Here is a 15884-nt window from a genome sequence, read left to right as displayed (position 1 = left end):
ACTGCAATAAAAGTTATATGACTCTCTCAAAATATCTTAAGGCACTACACTCACCCTTCTGGTGAGGATGTGAGATGATAACGTGCCCACGTGATGAGAGGAAGTGACGTCACGGCAGGCTGCCGTGGACCTTCTGATGCTCCCTCGGAAAGAGGGTCATCTGTTTCCGAGCCACCGTTGACCACAGGTAACTGACAGGGCAGAAAGCAAAACTGTGCATAAGAGGGTTTGCTGTATTTCTTTGTTGTCACGAACACAGGGGAACAGGGGTGCACAGCCGAGGTCTCCGGCCTCCACGGGTGGAGATGGGGGTGGCGGGCAGGAAGAGCTCACTGGGGCAAGTCCCAGAGTGGAGCATCCGCACGAGGAGTCAGTGGTGCTGACGGCACCTCTGGATTTTTCTCTTCTTGAACGAAACCGCCAGCCCTGGGGATTTGAGTCAGGACCCTGGGAACCTCAGCCCTGTTCCTGACCCCACCGGTAACCCAGAGCAGCGCACTCCTCTGGGTCTAGAAAATGGGTCCTTTTCCTCTCCTGGGAAGCAATGGGGTGAGGTCAAGTTATTCAAAAAGCTTGGATCCAGGAAGTCGATGTTGTTTAGAAACGGACTTCGGAGTTTCGGCTTTGAGTCCTGATGTGAACTCTGACCTCGGGCATATTACTTTATCCTTCTGAGCCTTGGTCTCCTCATCTGTGACGTAGGGGTACTAATGCATACCTCTGGGTGTCATTAGGGGGGTGCACTGAGGTCACGTCAGAGGGGCCTTTGCACAGTCCTGGAAGTGCTCAGCAAACAGGAGGTACATGTAGGGGAGAGAGGGTATCAGAACGAAAGCCACCCATCCTCTCCTGCCCATTCGGGCCAGGGGTGCCGAGAACAGCCTGTGGGGGTTCTTTAGGCCGAGACAAGGCTCCTGCCTACCGGCCTCAGGCCTCCCGGCCCCACTCAGCCAAGGTTTCCTGTTGTCCTCTTTTACTCTTTTTAAAGAAAAGAAAAGAGGCATCCTTCCCCTGGAGACCTTTGTCCTAAAACTAGCTGGGGAATGCTAGAGACATTCACTCCGTGCTGAGAGTGTTGAGCCACTTTCTGGGCTTAAAAAAATATATTATTGTTTACCTAATGGTTCCTCTGTGAGAAACGGGTGTCTGTTCCTTTAAACAGAGCACAGCTCGGCAGACAGAGCGGCTCCGCTCGGTGGCAGCCAGGGGGGTGGGGGGGAAGGAGGGCATCCTGTTGTTGAGTAGAAAGACAGAGACAGACAGACAGACAGGCAGGAAAAGGTCAGCACAGACCTAAGCAGGGGAACCCAGCTCTTTTTTTTTTTCCTACAGAGAATTTTCTTTTTGAAAAAGAAAATATTCACTTTCTTGTTTCTTTGCCTATATTTTACCAGTCTAACCCAAGATACTGCTGGCTTAACTTAAGACGGGGGAACTTTCTCCGAGTAGAGTGGCATGTCAAGATAAAGAAGGTCGCGCCAGTCTCCGGTTCTCACACTTTATGCAGAAGATGGCGTATTTTGAAATTTCCCCGGGTTCGGGACTCGGGGTTAGGAGTGAGGAAAAACACATCTCGTTTGCTGAACGGCCCCGCTCACTGCACACAGCCCTGCCTGCCAGGGAGATGAGGCACCTCCATTTCACAGTTGCGGGAAGCACGGCTCGGGCTGATTAAGGGCGTGCCCAAGGCCAGAGACAAACACGGGTGGTAAACTGAGGTTTCTCCCCGCGTCCTCAGGCTCCTCTTTCCAGCGTACCACACTGCCTTTCTTGTAAACACGCAGCGGATCTGAGGGTGGGACAGAGGGAAGACGAGAGACAGACGGGGTGGGCTTCTGGCTGCCTGGTTTACCAGCCTCTACTTTGAGCACCTCTAGCAACCCCCTGGTTCTTAGAGTTCTCCAGCACCAAGGAACGAGCCCAGCGTCCTCATCTCCCAAGGGCGTGTCCGATTCAACCACTAGCAGTCAGCAATGTTACAGAGCATTTACAAAATGTAAGAAGTAGTTTATCAGTTGTCCAATCAGACCGTGTGGCTCTGCTCCTTAAAATTAGAAGGTGGCCCATAAGATCCTGTGGATCTGGGGTGCCTGCGTGGCTCAGTCAATGGAGCGTCCAACTTCGGCTCAGGTCATGATCTCGGTCTGTGAGTTCGAGCCCCGCATCGGGCTCTGTACTGACAGCTCGGAGCCTGGAGCCTGCTTCGGATTCTGTGTCTCCCTGTCTCTCTGCCCCTCCCCCCCCCCACCATGCTCTGTCTCTCTCTTTGTCAAAAATAAACATTAAAAAAAATTTTTTTTTAAATCCTGCGGATCTGATCCCTGTCTGCTCTTCTAGTGCCTTCTCCTCACCCTCATCCTTGCTCTCCGTGTGGTCAGTTCCTCTAACACAGTGCCTCTCTAATGTGAGTTGCGGCACCGGCCATGGCCTGGGAGCTGGATGGAAATTTGGGAGCTCAGACCCATCCCAGAACTCCCAAGTCAGAATCTGCCTTTTGATAATATCTCCAGGTGCACCCTAAAGTGTGAGATGCACCACTATCCCACACCCCAGTTTTTCCACCTCAGGACCTTTGCACGTGCTGCCCCCTCCATCTAGACAATCCTCTTTTCTCTTGACCTGGCTTGGCCCCCACTCATCCTGGACTCATATGCCACTTCCTCAGAAAAGCCTCCCTCTATCCTCCCTTCACTTAAGTTATTCTCCCTTAACCGTCCAATTCTTTTCGTTCAGGCACTTTTTGCAGTGTGTAATTACAGACAGAGTTATTGCATGCCCGTCTCCGTGAAGGCTGAGGCGATGTCTCACTGCCTGCGCAGGAACGCGGTAGGCTCTGCACAAACACGTGTTGAATGAATAAACATGGGGCTGTTTCTGGTTCTGGTTGGAGAGAAGCCCACAGACAGAACCCGCTGGGGGCATCGGTCTCTCTAGGCATTTCCATTCCATTCCAGCAAATATTTACTGAGTGCTATTATGTGTCCAGAGCTAGGGTCACATATGTAAGGAAACTACTTGTGACAAAGTGCCTCCCAGAATTTTGGCACAGCAGTTCTGTTTTCTTGTTCAGGGCACAGGGTCGGGGCTGAATAAAACAAAGCCAAGAAGGCTTCGTTCCTGGTGGTAACGACAAGGAACCTCAGAAGAAGGGATAGGAAATTAATATTTCCTAGCCCCAAGGGACATTAAGGAGGACACTCGTTGGGATGAGCACTGGGTGTTATATGTAGGGGATGAATCACTGGAATCTACTCCTGAAATCATTATTGCACTATATGCTAACTCACTTGGATGTAAATTTTAAAAAATAAATAATAAAATCAATAAATAAATTAAAAAAATATATATATATATATATATATATATATATATATATATATATATATATATATTCCTAGCCCCCACTTCTGGGCCAGACACCTACATAGCTTGCAAGTATCAAAGACAGATTTCAAATACAGGAGAATAACATATGAATTGCTTAATTAAGATCCATGACTTTTGTCTTATTTTGTTTGTAAGTAAAATTAACAATCACACGGTTAAAAAACTAAATAGTAAAGGGGCGCCTGGGTGGCTCAGTCAGTCAAGAGTCTGACTCTCGGTTTTGGCTCAGGTCATGATCTCACCGTTTTGTGAGTTCAAGCTCTGCATCAGGCTTTCCACCGACCCTGCGGAGACTGCTTGAGATTCTCTCTCTCTCTCTCTCTCTCTCTCTCTCTCTCTCTCTCTCCCTCTTTCTGCCCCTCCCCTGCTCACACTGTCTCTGTCTCTTGCAAAAGAAATAAATAAAACTTAAAAAATATTAAATATTAAAGAAAGGCCTCATTCCTCCCCACCCTATTTCCAGTCTCCAAAAATAACTATTTTTTAACTCTTTCACCTGGTGGTTCTGGTAGTTAACTCGAAATCTCTAAATATGCTTACTTAATTATTTCTTCATTTGCCAGTTTTGTATATTTGCTATTGATTCCTTGCTATGATATCAAGATGTGATTTTAGCTGCTTTCTACCTTCTTTCTTTATTCTCCTCAAATATTTACATCACTGTTGATTAATTATATTTGTAACTCCAAGTAATATCTATACATTATATTCATCTTTCAACTATTGTTAGTATTTAACTTTCTACTTTATAAAAATATTAGGGCCCCTATCTTTTTCTAGCTCTCCTCCCCACACCCATCTCCTAACTTCTGACATATGTACCTTTACATTGTCCATTGATAACATTTACATTCTGTTGTTTGGCAAATATAATTAAATCTTCAATTCTTTACCTATAGGAATATTCTCAAATATGAAAATGAGCAGTATTTACATTATTATTATAAATAATATTCCTAAGTAATATATCATGATTATGCTTTCTTTATTCTTGGCTTTACGTTTTCCCTTGAGTTTCTAATTGCCTTTTTTCTTACTTTATTTATCTTTATAATCACCTTTTTTTTTTTTCTTTTCAAATTCTCCATCAGACAAAGTATTCAGTTAGCAACACTGCCCAACATCCTTACCCCAACTTCCACGCCATCTTCCTGCATGTTTCCTGTCTAGTCCTCCTGAAAATTCTCACAAAGTGCTCTCCTGGGAGCCAAAGCATAAGAGACTGTTAAAAACTGAGAACAAACTGAGGGTTGATGGGGGGTGGGAGGGAGGGGAGGGTGGGTGATGGGTATTGAGGAGGGCACCTTTTGGGATGAGCACTGGGTGTTGTATGGAAACCAATTTGTCAATAAATTTCATATATATAAAAAATAAATAAGTAAATAAATAAATAAATAAATAAATAAACAAAGTGCTCTCCTGGGTTATTCTACAATATTCCGAAGCTTATGACTTCCTCTTTATCGATTCACTCCCTCAATTTCACTGAAGGACATTCTCAAGTAACTTCCTAAGAAAGAATTTGTAAGAGATACCTTCTCCAAATCCTTGTATCTTTTGAAAACATCTTTCACTTATTCAATAACTTTTCTGAATTACTTTTGAAAATTACTTTTCCTCATACCGCTGAAGTCATTTGCTTCATTACATATTCCAGGACCCAGCATCACTGATGAGAAATCTGATTCTGATTCCTGTGTAGATGACATGTTTTCTTTCTTTCCTTTTTTCTTTCTTCCTTTAGGATCTTCTCGTTTCCCTTTGTGCTCTGAAATTTCACACTAATTTCCCTTTTTGACCTGTTTTTTCACTCACCTTTCAATTTATAAACTCATGTCCATCAGCTCTGGAAATTTTTAAACATTTCATTTACAAATTCTTCCCTTCTATTTTTCTTTATTCTCTTTCTGGAACTCCTGTAAGCTGAATATTGTCTCTCCTGGATTCAACCCCTGCCTTTTGTCTTTCATAGTTTCTACCTCTGTCCATTTCTACCTCTGAGCTATCTCATTGTCCTTATCAAACAAGCCACCCATTGAATTTTTTCATATTACTGGTATTTTTCATCTCGAAGAACTAGATCTTATTCTGTAATTGTTAGGTTTGGGGGCATGCCTAGTTATCATGGCATAGTATCTTCTCAAATCTCTGAGAATATTAATTAGAAATATTAATTAGAAAATTAATTAATTAATTACAATTAGAATATTAATTGTAATTCTTCTCTGCTCTCTAAATTGTATCTTCCAAAGTGTCTTTCTTAGTCTTTCTCTCACCTTTTGTCTCTCTCTCTCTCTCTACCTCTTCCCCCACTTCTCATTACAGATGTTTCTCAAATATTAGATGATTCGTAATTATCTGTTCACATTTTAAAACAAGGCAAAAGTAACATAAATATATTTTTCCTAATTTGTTCCATATATTTAATATATCAATATTTCAATGAGATTTTCCACACATAGTGCTTTATATACAGACACATATGTACACACACACACACACACACACACACATATACACTCATATATATAGACTAAAAGGTAGTTTGACAAGACAATTTGTAGGAAGACAAACAAGGAGGAAATAGTCATGCTTCCCATATTATAAATTTACAGTAATTAAGTCAGTGTGGCATTGGTGCAGACACTGGCAAACAGACCAATAGAACAGAATGGAGAGCCCAGAAACAGACCGGCAAATAAATAGAAACTAACCACATGCAATGGTGACATTATAGATCAATGGGGAAAAGATGTGTTGTTCAATAATTGGTGCTGGGCCAACTAGCTACTCATATGGAAAAATTAAAATGAGATCTCTGGCCCACTCTACAAATAGAAATAAATTCCAGATGGATTAAAGACTAGACTTTTTTTTTTTAATTTTTTTTTCAACGTTTATTTATTTTTGGGACAGAGAGAGACAGAGCATGAACGGGGGAGGGGCAGAGAGAGAGGGAGACACAGAATCGGAAACAGGCTCCAGGCTCCGAGCCATCAGCCCAGAGCCCGACGCGGGGCTCGAACTCACGGACCGCGAGATTGTGACCTGGCTGAAGTCGGTCGCTTAACCGACTGCGCCACCCAGGCGCCCCAAGACTAGACTTTTTTGTTTTAAGTGCTTTGCATTTTTTAAAGAAAATAGAGGAGATGATCTTTAGTATACTGACATACAGAAAGAGCCTTAAAACAGAAAGAACAAAAAATTCCAAAAGGAAAAAAATGAATACATGTGGTTGAAGTAAAATTTTAAAGTTTTATATAATAAGTGACCCCATAAACAAAGTTAAAGGCAAATCACAGAATAGATGCTCGATTCATATGACTGATATGGATTGATACCCAGAATATATCATGGGACCTATAAACCACTAAGAAATGAAACAGGCAAGAAAAAGAAGTAAAATTAAAAGGGGAAGGCAAAGAATGTAAGCCATTATCACCAAAAATAAACAAATTATGGTATATATTTAACCATATATACCTGGTTACCTGGTAGGGATTACCTGGAAGGATGAGAGGGTTACCTGGAGGGATGAGAGTCTCAGGAGAAAAGGAGAGAAATTCACGTGTCATTCTAACCCAGAAACCAGCCTGTGCTCTTCCTACACCCACCTGAGCTTCTAAAACAGTTAAATCTTCATCTCCATCAGATCTTTGGTTGCAGGTAACAAAACTTGACTCTGATTAGATAAAAAGAAAATAGAATGTTTTGGAAGGATCCTGGCATAGCCCAGAGACTCAAGGAAGAGCATAGAGAGAGGCAGGAACATGGCATCTCTGGGTCCTCAGTCTATGGAGCACATAGACCATTCCTTTCAAGCAAAGTCTCTCGGCCTCAGCACTACTGACATTTTGGGGTAGATGATTCCTTGTTGTGAAGGTTGTCCTGTGCACTGTAGGACGTTTAGCAGAATCCCTAACCGCTACCCACTAGATGCTAGCAGCAGCCCTCCAGGTGTGAAAATCAAAAATGTCTTTGGACATTGCCACATGTCCCCTGGCGGGGCAAAATTACCTCTGGTTGAGAACTTCTGACTAAGGTCCCCTGAGCAGCAGCAACACCTGGGAACTTGTTAGCAATACAAATTCTCAGGCCCTATCTCAGACCTCCTGAATCAGATACTCTGAAGGTGGGCCCAGCAACCCATTTTACGAAGCTTTCTGGGTGACTCTGGTGCTTACTCAAGCTCCAGAACCACTGAGCAAGGCTTGGTCCTGGAATGACCCAGCTGCAACTTCTCTCCATCCACATGTGTAACCTTTCAAGATTCAAATGCTTGGAAGCATGTATCTCCTTAGTCTAGATTAAATTGCAGGCCCCTCTACCTATCAAAAGAACATGAGCATTCTTCACAGAGTTAGAACAAACAATCCTAAAATTTGTATGGAACCAGAAAAGACCCCCAATAGCCAAAGCAATCTTGAAAAAGAAAACCAAAGCAGGAGGCATCACAATCCCAGACTTCAAGCTGTATTACAAAGGTATAATCATCAAGACAGTATGGTACCGGCATAAAAACAGACACTCAGACCAATGGAACAGAATAGAGAATCCAGAAATGGACCCACAAATGTATGGCAAACTAATCTTTGACAAAACAGGAAAGAATATCCAATGGAATAAAGATAGTCTCTTCAGCAAGTGGTGCTGGGAAAAGTGGACAGTGACATGCAGAAGAATGAACCTGGACCACTTTCTTACACCATACACAAAAATAAACTCAAAATGGGTGAAAGACCTCAATGTAAGACAGGAAGCCATCAAAATCCTCGAGGAGAAAGCAGGCAAAAACCTCTTTGACCTTGACCACAGCAACTTCTTACTCAACACGTCTCTGGAGGCAAGGGAAACAAAAGCAAAAATGAACTACTGGGACCTCATCAAAATAAAAAGCTTCTGCACAGCGAAGGAGAGAATCAGCAAAACTAAAAGGCAACCAACAGAATGGGAGAAGATATTTGCCAATGACATATCAGATAAAGGGTTAGTATCCAGAATCTATAAAGAACTTATCAAACTCAACACCCAAAAAAACAAATAATCCAGTGAAGAAATGGGCAAAAGACCTGAATAGACACTTCTCCAAGGAAGACATCCAGATGGCCAACCGACACATGAAAAATGCTCCACATCACTCATCATCAGGGAAATACAGAATGGCTAACATTAAAAAATCAGACAACAACAGATGTTGGCAAGGATACAGAGAAAGAGGATCTCTTTTGCATTGCTGGTGGGAATGCAAGCTGGTGCAGCCACTCTGGAAAACAGTATGGAGCTTCCTCAAAAAATTAAAAATAGAACTATCTTATGACCCAGCAATTGCCATACTAGGCATTTATACATGGGATACAGGTGTGCTGTTTCGAAAGGGCACGTGCACCCCCATGTTTATAGCAGCACTATCAACAATAGCCAAAGTATGGAAAGAGCCCAAATGTCCATCGGTGGATGAATGGATAAAGAAGATGTGGTGTATATATACATTGGAGTATTACACGGCAATCAAAAAGAATGAAATCTTGCCATTTGCAACTACGTGGATGGAACTGGAGGGTATTATGCTAAGTGAAATTAGTCAGAGAAAGACAAATATCATATGACTTCACTCAGACGAGGGCTTTAAGAGACAAAACAAGTGAACATAAGGGAAGGGAAACAAAAATAATATAAAAACAAGGAGGGGGACAAAGCATAAGAGACTCATAAATATGGAGAACAAACTGAGGGTTACGGGAGGGGTTGTGGGAAGGGGGATGGGCTAAATGGGTAAGGAGCACTAAGGAAATCATTGTTGCACTATATGCTAACTAACTTGGATGTAAATTAGAAAAATAAAATGAAAAAAATTTCAATAAATAAATCGCAGGCCCCTCTCAGGCCTGAGAAGCAGCTCTGCATGAAATGACATTAATAGAGAAGGAGGCAGTTCCCCAAAAGCAGGGGTGGAGGCTACTGTTTGCAGAAGATGGAGAGAAGAGATTCCAGCTGATCCTCTACCTGAGCGCTGAGTCCTTCCTACCACTGATGGTGCCGATGAGCTCCAGGCTGGCCTCTGATGGTCCCAGGAGACCATGAGGAGCCACTGTGAACTACAAGTTCCTTGCCAGCTGCATTACCTTGGGCTCTCTGAACCCATCTCCTAATCAGAAAATAGGTAGGACTTTTGTGAGCATCAAATAAAAGAACATGAAGGTGCAATACAAATATTCACTGAAATGGGAAAGGCACGGGTTCGCAGCAGCGAACAGGGTGAGTAGCCTGGGGAGGAAGTGCAAAGTCCTTTTTTTCAGCATTTTGATAATAAGCAAGTGGCCTCTTCATCTCTGGTTAAAACATCAGCACCATGGGGGGCACCTGGGTGGCTCAGTAGGTTCAGCGTCCAACTTCGGCTCAGGTCATGATCTCACGGTTCACGGGTTCCAGCCTGCATCGGGCTCCGTGCTGACAACCCAGAGCCTGGAGCCTGCTTCGGATTCTGTGTCTCCCTCTCTCGCTGCCCCTCCCCTGCTCACGCTCTGTCTCTCCCTCTCTCTCAAAAATACACATTAAAAATCAGCACCATAAATCGTCACGTTTCAGCAGCTGTGTGGTACCTGATGCTTCCACGATATCAGATTTTGTAGAGTACTTTCTCGTGCATCAGCTCATTGGACTTGATCCTCACAGCGTTCCCGAGAGACCAGGAGAACCAGCATTCTAATACAGCATTATAGGTGAGGACGTTGAGGGTGAAAATGACCAAAACTTGACCAAGATCACAGAGCTGATGAGCTCCAGGACCAAGCTCTCATAGAGTTGGACCAAATACAAACCTTACCGCCCTGTACTGTCATACCCAGGAAGGACACCCCACTGTGGTGAAACACACAATTTAGGGGACTTTTGCAAAGCAGAAACCCACGCATGCGCAAAGGTTACTAACAGCAGGTAAATATACTCACAGTCTGCCTCCTATGCTTGGAGGAAGTAATCCAGAGGTGGCTAGCTGGGGACCCACTGCTCAATTAGCATGCCAGTGAATTTTGTTTGGCAGCTCAGGGTTTTCAAAAGTGCTGTATCAACCACCATTCAAACACACCTAAACACAGCTGGGGCCGCCCCATGTAATCTCTCCATCTCTTTAGCTACTGACACTTAACGTGAGACGCCAGGCCCTGGAAAGGAGCATCTAACTGTCTGAACCTAAGAAGGGCCCCTGTGCCCTGGCTGCCATGGACAGGGAGGAGTTCCACAATGGGAAGCAAGATACTCCACCCTGGGGTCACACTGGACAATTTCATGCCACACAAAGGTGAGCTGAAAGGGATGGGGGTGGGGGTCAAAATCCAGCCCACCTCTGCTCCCCAAGTCCCATGGTCCTGGCCCAGGGCTTGTTAGGTGGAGCTTGGACTGTAGCTCAGTCTCCGGTTGACCTATCAGCTGAGCAGTCTTGTGCAGTGTACAACCTGCACAAGCATACAGGGCAGCCCTGCTTCGCCGTAAAGCTCAGATTTGGCAACACTAGGCCCCATGCCCACATTGCAACAGCTGGAGGGAACCAATTCGTTGCTGCCCACCTTGGACAGGGCACACATTCTCCCTATCACCACAAATCCCCACCCAGTCTGCTTTGCTTGTTTATGTCACCTGCCTGGCCCCTAAGGCATTTGAGTTTATGACCTCTGTCTCAAACAATAAATTTTTTTACATTGGTTTATCCAGGTAATTGGTTTCATGGTCTATTTCTGAATGGCATTTTTTCTTTCCCACCCAACCCCCTTTCCCAGCACTCCTGGTTAATCTATTTATTTTTACTTTACCTCCTTCTAAAAATATATACAATACAACAAGATTAAAAAAAAAAAGTCAGCCTCCTGGTAATCTCTGGAATGTGGGAAAAGCACTCTTACCACAAAGTTATATTAAGAAGCTTAATTATCAGAAAATGACTATATAGCAAATATATCAAACACTAAGTATGTGCACTGTATATATGCACTGAGATTCCTGGGCAGCCACAGTCTATAAACCCATTCGCCTCACCCACAACCTCAACCGACTCTTTATCCCTTCCCTTTGACCAGCATGGGAGACTTTGAGGTGCACTTGCTTCTGTACAGCCTCCCGCCTTGCCGGGACCCACTATTTATGCTGAGTTTGCAGAGCAGTCAGGAGAACATTCTCAGCTCCTCTCAAGGCTATGATCATTTCTCCTTTCTGTTGGCACTGACTCACTCCCTGTTTGTTAGGCATTTATTGGTTCATGAAGCCCTGGGGCTCTAGGTTGCTATTGTGGGTTGTCGCAGTCAGCTACTGATGTGTAACAACCACAAATATAACGGTGGCATGTAACACTAAGTGTTTCTCACCCGAGCGCCTGAGGGTCAGTTGGGGTGATTCTGCTTTGAGCTACACGTCTGCAGGTCACCTAAGGCAACACTGTTCCATGTGCCGCTCACTCTCCTGAGCCCGTGTCATGTTTTTCTCATGGCATGGGCACAAGTGCAAGACAGCAACCTCAACAGCACAAGCACATTTCAAGCCCCCGCTCGTGTCACATCCATTAATATCTCATTTGCCAAAACAAGTGAAATAACTAAGCCCAAAGTCAAAGCCAAGTAGACTTACCTTGGACAAAAAGAGGAAAGAATGAATATTTACAGAAAACGCCCACCCTTTGCCCTTTTGGTCACAAATATCCTCTCCCGCATGCAAAATACACTTCTTTGAGTCCTAAGACCTTCCAAACACCGCATCCAATCCTGACGCTGAGCTGGAAACTCATGATCTACGTTAGATCTCGTTGAAGCTCCTCTTGATCCAGGGACCTAAAAATCAGAAAGACAAGTTGCTTTCCCCAGACACGCCCAACATACAATGGGGGAACGAAGACAGAATCACTGCAAAAACATTCCCCTCTGAAGTGGGAGTAATCCGGAAGTGGAGAATATTTCTTGGTTTGGACCCTGTTCTACATTCTCAGACCTGCTCCCTAGTCCTTTCTTCTCTGGGGTCCATGCTGTGCCCTCTAGACGCCCTTCCTCCCTTTCTCTCAGCCTTGGGCACTTCTGAAGTGTCCCCTGGGGAGTATGTCCTTCTTAGCAGAGAGCAGCACTGCCGAAGAAAGGTGGGGACCCGGACATTTGTTTACATCTCCAACAGCCTCATTTTCTTCTAGATCTGGTGGCAGTTTGGGCAACAAGCTCTCTCAAAAAAAAATAAATCAATAAAACTTTGTAAGTTTTCTGTGAATTGTATTCGTTTCAACTTTAGCACCAAAAGCTATATCCACAATTCTTTTGGAGATTTCTCTCTTTCTTTCCTTCTCTATCTCTATTTCTATCCCTCCTCACACCTTCAATTTTTCAGAGCCTTTTTGCCCAGTTGAGAGGATACACTAGACACTCTGTTTGCTCAGAAGACCGTCGGCTTAGTGGGAGACACAGAGGAGAAGATGGAAATAAGTCTCCAAGTGTGTGCAAACTCAGATGAGTGCTTAAGCTCGGTGTGAAAATCTCTACAGTAATTATTGTTTCTGTACCTTCCCTCCTCCTTCTAGAAGGGACTATTAGATCATGCCAACTCATGCCTGGCCCCATGTAAATGGGCTTCCCTGGTATACATTTTTCATTCACTTCAATGGCTCCCATTGTCCCACCCTCCCACCCCCTGACCTCTCTTATTTGTCTCCCCATGATATATTTCACATATTTGTGCAACGTAATGAATGTAAGCTCTACGAAGGCAAAAACATTTGTCAGATGTGTTCCCTCTGTTTCCAGTGTCTGGAAAATATGTTGCATGGGATGCATCCTTAATAAATAGAATGATAAATGCTTGGACGGATGGATGGATGGATGGATGGATAATGAATAAATGAATGAATGTATGAGCAAAATCCTGAATCTTTCACCTGAAAATAACCTCATACCTGGGCCCTACTCTGGCTCCAGTCCTGCTGAAAGACTAAACATTATCTCATCCTCCTGGTTCCGACTTGGCGTCCTCTCCTTTATGATCCTGCCCAACATTGCATGGCTTCTTCAGATTTCCTCGGTTAACAGCTCTCGTCACAAACCCTCCCAGATGCCCACCCCGAAGCTGTCTCAACATCCCCTGGATTCCCATGCACTGGAAGGCAGAACAAATAGAAGAGGATGATTAAAACTCAGACAGAAAAACCAGAATCAGAGCCAGAATCAAAAAACCTATATTAAGGAAAACTAGTGCAATTGAGCAAAGAGCTGTCGTGAGTTTCCTGGTGGCCAGAGCATAAAGGAAAAGATGATGAAGTGAGCCTTTAAAAGATACATGCTAGTTTGTCAGGCAAGACAACCTTTTTTTCCCCAGGGACCATCAAGTACAGTGAGTGGGGCAAAATTCAGATGGAGAAAATTTCCTACAGTGAAGGCAGCTTCCCACCTGCCTGGGAACTCAGTAGTAAACTTGGGACTTATAAAGAAGGCCTGTCAGAGCTCATGCGAGCTTTGAGAAAGGGTATCACATCCTAAGAGCGGCATCCTGCTTCCTGGGAAAGAGAGGAAGCCAGGGTGGGGGACGAACGAAGGAGTTTAAAGCACCTTCCAAGAGAGAGAAACTCAGGATTTACCTTACTGTGTTTTATTTTGTTTTTCATGCCGCAAAAAGCTGAAGAGGGTCGTTCATTAATTCTCTCCATTGACTAGAGAACAAGTAGGAAGAAGTACTATGTCACTGGCTCCTTGGCTCGCTCATTTGCCGGTTCACTGTTTGCGCTCTTCTGATTCTGGGGGCGTCATGTGGCCTGATAAGGGCTGATGTGCAGGTTTGCTTTTTGAGGCTGTTGGGGAGCTTAGGTCCCCGGAGCTCCCACCGGAGGCTTGGGAGAGGGTCACACACTCACTCCAGGCCCTGGGCTTCATGAGCAGCAGGCTGTAGGGTCCCTGCTGGTCTGGAGGAACAGGGTGTGTGCCAGAGAGGGGGAGTTACTACGTGCCTAACAGAAATATTAAAGAGACCAGCTTCTTTTGTCGAAATTCCCTTTTTACCTCGTGGAGCGGGATCTGATCCCCGGGACAATCAGTGACCAAACTCATCGCTTATTTGTGGCTTCTATAAAACAGGGTCAACCCCTCCAGTCCAGTAGTTTACATTATTACATTTTATTCTAGAAGCCAGGTTTCCAAGCTCCGGGGGCTGCCTCGTCAGGGGAGGACAGGGAGACACAGACATAGTATTTATAGCATATCCCTCGTTAGGAATTCCAGGAGAGTAAGCTGACCTCTTAGTTCAGAGGACCTTGAACTTGACACTGCTCTCCTCAGTTTGGCTCTGTTAGGCCTGAGGCAGAGAAGGGTAGAGAGAAGAGTTTACTGGATCCTGAAGGTGGAGTCATAAAAGCACCTGGGAGCGGATGCCACCAATACAAGAGGCAGTTTTGTCCCCTCGGCCTCTGTCCTGCTTGGTTCATGGCTGAGTGCCGAAGCCAAAATCTGGTCAAAGTCTTTCCCGGATTCCCAGCTGGGTCTTCCCTGTCCTGGGTTACTGGCAAATTCTCTACTTACTAAATGTGCTTTGTGATCTCAGTTAGTGGGAGGCAAAAAACCCACGGCTAAACAGGGAAGCAACTGAAAACCCAAAATGCCAGCATGTCTAGTCTGGGACACACGGGAACGCACCGTCCATTCATGAACCTCTCCATTCACAAATACCTACTGCCCATCCACTTCATGCAGCTGTGATGCAAGGGTTTTCATTCGAGGCTGGAAAGGGGAGGTCAGACTGGTTAGGACGGGGGAAAGTGCCTGCAGTCCATGAGGCCACTGTTGGGTGCAGCCTGGAGGCAGCATCTCTACGGGGACCCCCCTCTCCAGCGGGGTATCCCAAAGAGGGGCATGAAGAATGAGGTGGAGCCAGGGGGTTAGCAAAGCAATTACAAAATGAAATCAAGACCACTCTCAGCACTGGCCCCTGAGGACGGATGAGAACTGGAATCCAGCACAGCAACCCTCGTCAGAATCCTGCCTCAGAGACCATCCCCACAGGACAGACAACTCTGCGGAAGTCAGGGCGGCCTCCCCGCTGTGGGGCAGGCAGCTCTGGAGAGCAAGGAAATCATCAAAGGCTCCAGCAGCAGGAACACTCCAGCCATTAGACAGAGGAAGACAGATTTCCTCTAAAATGTCCCTTTAAAGGCGGCTCATTTACCCTCGTGGGCCCCAGGAAAGCCCGAGATAGGTGCCATCCAGGAAACTCGGAGCCTTTAAGATCAGCACGGTTTAATGCAGCATAAGAGCCTTAGGTCAGACCAAGAAACGACTTCCTGACTGTAAGGGCTTATTGGCCCATGAAAAGAGGACTCCCAGTGAGACTGTGAAATCACCTTCTCTCAAAAGTGTTGAGATTCTTGTTTCTTTGGGCGGCGAATTGAGGGCCAGCCCAGGGGCAGCAAGGAGAGATTTGAGGGAGTCTCAGAGCTCTTCTTCTCACTGAGGAGACACTGCCCAGTCGAAGCACCGAGCCTCCCCACCTCT

General features: G+C 44.9%; 1 long non-coding RNA gene across 1 annotated transcript; it reads left to right on the top strand.

The window, feature by feature from the left end:
- Positions 1–75: 75 nt before the first annotated feature.
- Positions 76–2045, top strand: LOC115501138. The gene is made up of 2 exons (XR_003964733.2): positions 76–187; positions 1395–2045. It is a non-coding gene; the product is annotated as an uncharacterized LOC115501138 (long non-coding RNA).
- The last annotated feature ends 13839 nt before the right edge of the window (positions 2046–15884 follow it).

The sequence above is a fragment of the Lynx canadensis genome, chromosome E1 (assembly GCF_007474595.2).
Source record: "Lynx canadensis isolate LIC74 chromosome E1, mLynCan4.pri.v2, whole genome shotgun sequence".
NCBI classification, from domain to species: Eukaryota; Metazoa; Chordata; class Mammalia; order Carnivora; family Felidae; genus Lynx; species Lynx canadensis.
Note: the sequence above shows the minus strand (reverse complement) of the source record. Positions and strands in the feature narration are given on the sequence as shown.